The following is a 6623-nucleotide window of genomic DNA, read 5'->3' on the forward strand; positions in this document are numbered from 1 at the left end:
ATGTTGTGTTTTGTCCATTACATTTCCTTTCCATGGGTTTATTACCTTTCACCCAATCAGATAATAGCTTTACAATTTAGATACACATGGAAGGTTTTCTTTTAACGAACTTTTAAGCAAATAATGTACCCTATTTGCTTAAACAAAACACCGCATGTTTCCTTAAAATATAACCTCGATAACGTGTATTTTTTCATCCAAATATATTCGTGTACTTGTAAATACTTTTTGTAACCGGAATTCGATAAATATAAGTTTTCAAACATTCGTTATTTATTAATGATAGGTAAAAATATACTACTTGATAAACGGTGCATATAACTGTGTGCATTTCAAGATATGTTCCCAATATTGATTAAGAATTGAGACACATGAAGGGTTTCTCGGTATGTAATGATTTGGGAGATCAAATTATGTTTTTAAACCCGATTATGTTTGTGCGTTTGATGATGGTAACCATAGTTCTCGCAGAGAGTGTAATATAAATGTAACCTTTTCAATGTTTGCTATATAAACATGTTTTAACAACAACACTTTTGTGAAATATTGAATAGCATTGCGACAACTGAAGAGTTTCGCGCGATTGAATGTGTGAAGAGATAAAATTTAATCGAAAACCGACTTTTTCTGTTCATTGTATGATGGAGTCCTTAGTTCTCACAGAGATTTTAATTTTCAGGTCACTATTTCAATGCGTGCTATTTTAACCTTTTTTACAATACAAATATATATTTTTTATTAACTGAAACATAAATCAAATATATTATTAAACTGTTTTACTAAATAAATAAAAAATATTGTTTAGTTATAGATCTTTGGTTCATTTTTCTCTTGCATGCATTTATATATATATATATATATATATATATATATATATATATATATATATATCTATATAAGTCTACTAAAACAATAGTTTTTATGTTGAAAGCTTTTTATGACAGTGGTACATTGTATAGTGAATCATAATGGTATGCGTGCACTCCTGTGTACTTTTTCATCCTATTGCCAGGGAGGGAAAATAGTGATTGCCCTTAAAGTCTCTATAACGCTCAAAATCAACGCAAAAGTTCGTAAAGTATTTCGTAAAATAAAGTTAACACCTAAACAATCAGTGTTCCTTATAGTAATAGCCACAATTTCAACGCTAGGTGTGGTATGATTACATAGTTTTTTGTAGATACAAAATGCTCGTTTTTATTTATTTGTGACACAATTCCATTTTAATTTTCCGCGAATATATATATTCATACGACACACGAACACTAAAATGGTACCATAGTAGTGTTCATGTGTCGTATGAATAGATATCAGTGCGGGAAATTCAATATGCAAGACAATAATAAAAACGAGCATTTGGTATCTACAAACATCTATTTTAGATTGCCTCCCCTGGGTTAATGGTGGACGTTGTTTACATCGCGGGTCACAAAAGACAGCTATTTTATTAATTAAACTTCAAATTTTCAAATTTTATAATGGCAAACCGGTACACAGGTAAATATGCCCCTCTGTCCAGTTCAAGGGACGGGATGACACGGGACTCTAAGCGAAGGAGACATGCTACCAGTGACTCGTCGGTACCGTGCTCACCCCACCCAAACCAGGGTGACCTTCAGTTTTCCGCCACATCCCGTGCGCAGTTCGAGCATATGGACATGGAGCATAAGTTAAACTGTCTTTTTGACATGATATCAACAAACTATGATATGAACTACAAATTGGATTGTTTAAATAACAGTTTTTATCATTCAAAAGCAATCAATGACGTCACAGAGGCCCGTCTACGACTCCTTGAGTACAAAAGTCTCGACATTGAAGCCCGTTCCCTCCGTAATAACCTAATTTTCAATGGATTTCCTGAGTGTGTTGGTACCTAAGGAATATACCCAAACGATCCTAGAGTTCCTGACAAGCAAACTCAATATGACTCTTGGGCTACACAGCATAGTTGAAGCAAGGAGAATTGGCCGGCGCATCGTTGCCCGTGCACAAGGCACTACACGCGGTCGGGCGATACTCGTTACACTGTCTGACCCGCGTTATGTCAATGATATCATGGTCAGCGCAAAACTGTTGAAAAACACTCACTTCGGAATATCGCGGGACTATCCACGTGAGATAAGCGAAGCACGCAAGGAGCTGTGGCCTGAATTCAAGGCGGCTCGTGAAAAATACGGCAGCAAGAGCGTGAAAATGCTATTCCCGGCGGCACTATCTGTTCACGGCGAGGTTATCAGGAACCTGTTTCCTGATTGGCATAGTATATTGCGCGGTTCCAGAAACTCCGACGTTGCCTCACGCGTTGATCAACGCTTCCAGAAAATCACCGCAGATTATGCCGTCAGTGCTCAACCACCGAAATTAAGCACGGAGCCCCCAAAGGAACCCATATTTGTTCGTGAGGTACAATCAGCCTCAGAAGATGAATCGGACGCAGCTGTCGATGAACCTGAGCTCCTAACCGAAACGCCACGTCGTTCCAAAGGAAAGGCTCCAGCGGCGCCCAAACAGCGCAGCAGGAAACCGTCACTCTCACCCACCAAATTGTCCTCGAGACAGCCCGGATACCTGATGGAGGTCCACCCAGTTATGTCACAAGCGACCCCGATAACATCTCCAAGACCAGCGGCCGGAAATACGGTGATCGATAACCCCACTGCGACTGTTGTCTAGGGTCACACCGGGAACGTGGCATTTTGTGTCAATTGTGTATTTTTGCCCTGCTCCTCGTCTAAAACCCGTTGTGAACATGTTCATCAAACACTTCCGCTTTCTTCATACAGCGACACGGACTCTGCTGAAAACGCGCCACCTTGTGTACCTACAAAAACAAATTTGAATGTGAATGTGTGTTCTCATACGCCTGACAATCATGTTAATCTTTCGATAGGATCATTAAATGTATGTGGTCTGAAAACAAAATCCAATTATCCAGAATTCCAAGAATTAATTTCAAATTATGATATTTTATGCACCCAAGAAACAAAACTTGATAAATTTGACAAAATTGACATTCCTAATTATACATTTTTATCTAAGCCACGGCTTGAAAATTATAAGCGAAAATCAGGCGGCTTGGGATATTTTATAAAAAATGAAATTATGAATAAACTTTCGGTAACAACACCAGAATCTAAATGCGAGTACATTTTTTGGCTAAAAATAAGTAATGGTCAAGAAAATGTCACTATCGGTAATGTGTATATACCCCCAGAACAATCAAGATTTCACAATGATGATGAACTCTTTCTACTAGAAAATGAAATCGCTAATACGTGCACTCAATTCGATAATATTCTTTTAACGGGCGACTTTAATGGCTACACATCAAATTTACCAGACTACACCGACCTCGATAACTTCTTATCTCAACACTTTCAAATTGATGGAGGTACGATGAACGCGTGTTACCCATCACAAATATTGACCCAACTAGGAATCCCACTCCAACGTAATTCACAATGTAATAAAACAAATAAAACGGGACATAAACTACTAGAAATATGCAAGTTTAATAACTTAATTATTACGAATGGTCGCTTTGGTAAGGATTCAAATATTGGGAAACATACTTTTAGAAATACCTCAGTGATTGATTATGCCCTATCGTCCATCAATTTACTTTATAAATTAAACGAGTTCGAGATAATTGACGTTGACAGACTTTTATCAGATGGTCATAGCCTGTTATCTATCACAGTTAATTTACCCTTTGATAAAACCCTAACCCCGATCCCAGAAATAAACACTAAAAACACCCCCCGCCCCCCTAAATGGAATCCTAATAAACAAAACGACTTTGTTTCTAATATAGACAATACAGAAATAAATGAAATACAGGAATTGCTGAATAATCGTCCAAATAATGACATACAAACATTCTTAAATAAAATTACCAATAAAATCTCAAATATCTTCCTACAGTCTGCGCGCAAATCGTTCCCTCACATAATTAATAAACAAAGAAGTAAAACTTCTTATTTAAAAGCTACACCAAAACCATGGTTTGGGCCTCAATGTCACAAGGCACGAAATAAATACAATCACGCTCGTAAAGCTTACCAATTACACAAATCCACACTAAATAAACGTAACCTAGATTCGGCCAGCCGCCACTATAAACACGTTCTCAATACGTATATAAACAAACATAAATATACTGTAGAAAATAAGTTACGGTCAATGAACGCCTCAAACCCCAAAGAATATTGGAAACTTTTAAACAATATAAATAAAAGTAAAAAGGAAAGTGAAAGCCCAAATATCGAACAGTTTTTTAAATTCTTTAAAGATACTAACGCAACTATACACCCAGATATATTGCCACCAGACCCGGATGAACATGGTACACCTGATACATACAATGTCGAAGCCTTGAATACACCTATCACCTGCAACGAAATAAATAAAGTGATTATAAAATTAAAGAATGGCAAAGCGCCATCACAAATTGACAATGTTTTAAATGAATTCATTAAGAACACTTCTTTCAAAATGCTCCCAATATATTGCAGTCTTTTCAACACAATTTTAGACACCGGAATCTTACCTGAAGCTTGGTTAATCGGTGCAATAAAACCCATATTTAAAAATAAAGGATCTAAGCTTGATCCTAACAATTACAGACCGATTACAATTTTAAGTTGTTTAGGCAAGCTATTTACAGCTGTAATTAACAAACGAATAAACACTTTTCTAGAAGACAATAACTTACTTCATGAGAACCAAGCTGGATTTCGCTCAGGTTATTCGACATGCGACCATATATTTACATTAAATATGCTTATTCAAAAATTAAGGGCCGCTAAAAGAAAATTATTTTGTTCATTCATAGATTTTTCGGCTGCATTCGATTCTATCTGGAGAACAGGTCTGTGGCATAAAATACTTAAACTTGGAATTCAAGGTAAAATATTCACCATTATCACAAATTTGTATTCTAATATTAAATCCTGTGTTTCTCTCAATGGTGAACTATCCCAAATGTTTTTTAGTACTTTAGGAGTGAGACAAGGAGAAAACCTATCTCCTATACTTTTCTCTATGTACATGAACGATCTTGATGCTTTCTTACAACAAACGTGTAATGGAATAAGTCTAGAAGTTAATATAAATGATGCCATCCACTTCCTAAAATTACTTATCTTACTATATGCAGATGACACCATAATCCTCGGTGAAAATGAAGAAGAATTCCAAAACAAACTGAATTGCTTCTATAACTACTGCACAACTTGGAAATTAAATGTCAATTATTCCAAAACTAAAGTTATGGTTTTTGGGACAACTAAAACCTCCAAATATAAATTCTACATAAATAACCAATTGCTCGAAACAGTCAAAGAATACAAATATCTAGGTGTCTTTTTCTCTTCATCTGGAAGTTTTTTAAATTGTAGAAAATATCTCGTAGAACAAGCCAACAAGGCACTGTTCCACGTGTTCACAAAAATAAATAATCTTAATTTACCAATTGACCTGCAAATCAAACTATTTGACCAAACTATAGTCCCTATTTTGACATATGGTTGTGAAGTATGGGGATATGAGAATCTAGACATAATCGAGAATGTCCATTGTTCTTTCCTACGAAGAATCATTAAAGTTAAAAAATCTACGCCAAGATATTGCTTATATGCAGAACTTGGAAGATACCCGCTGGATATAATTATAAAAACAAGAATGATAAGGTTTTGGAACAAGATAATAACAAGCAAACACACTAAATTTTCCTTTTTGATGTATAAATTTATGATAAACTCACATATAAACAATAAATGGACTAACTTTATTGCCAGCATCTTAAACTCTACTGGCCTTTCATTTTTATGGTTACAGCAAGAGAACATTTCGACAAATAACATACATAAGCAAGTCAAGACAACTTTAACTGATCAGTTTATCCAGTGTTGGAATGCGCAGATACAATGTTCATCTAAAGGCAAAATGTATGGATTATTTAAAAATAATACCAACTTTGAACATTATCTTACAGCCTTACCTCAATCACTACGATTAAGTATGCTGCATTTCCGCACCGGCAACCATCTATTCCCAGTTGAGTCTGGCCGCTTTTCTCAAAACTTCATACCCCATGAGAATCGAAAGTGCAACCTCTGTAATACAAACGACATTGGGGACGAAATGCATTACCTTTTATTATGTCCTCACTTCAAAGAAAAAAGAACAAAATTAATCCCTTCTAATTATACGCTCCGTCCAAACGTCATTAAATTCCATGATTTAATGTGCACTAACAATCCTGTCACACTTAAAAACACAGCTTTATTTATGAAACACTTAATCAATGCCTTTCGGCGCTCGTAATAAAATAGTTGCATACACGTACCTAAAGACACAGTATTTTCTTTTGAGAAGTATACCTCTAATACTCTAAAATTAATGACCCACATAATAATATAAAACCTACCTCGCTATGGCGCACGAAATAATCCAATTGCCATTGTTAAAAGTTCCACTCTATTACGTTTACAAACAGTCCAACTCATCCATCAATGAAATATTACGCTACACTGTCTCATCACGTTTATATAACACTCCCGTCAATGAAATGCCAGTTATCGCTTCTATCGACAATCCACACAACGCAGGGGCACCAT

The sequence above is a fragment of the Dreissena polymorpha genome, chromosome 4 (genome assembly GCF_020536995.1).
Source record: "Dreissena polymorpha isolate Duluth1 chromosome 4, UMN_Dpol_1.0, whole genome shotgun sequence".
NCBI lineage: Eukaryota > Metazoa > Mollusca > Bivalvia > Myida > Dreissenidae > Dreissena > Dreissena polymorpha.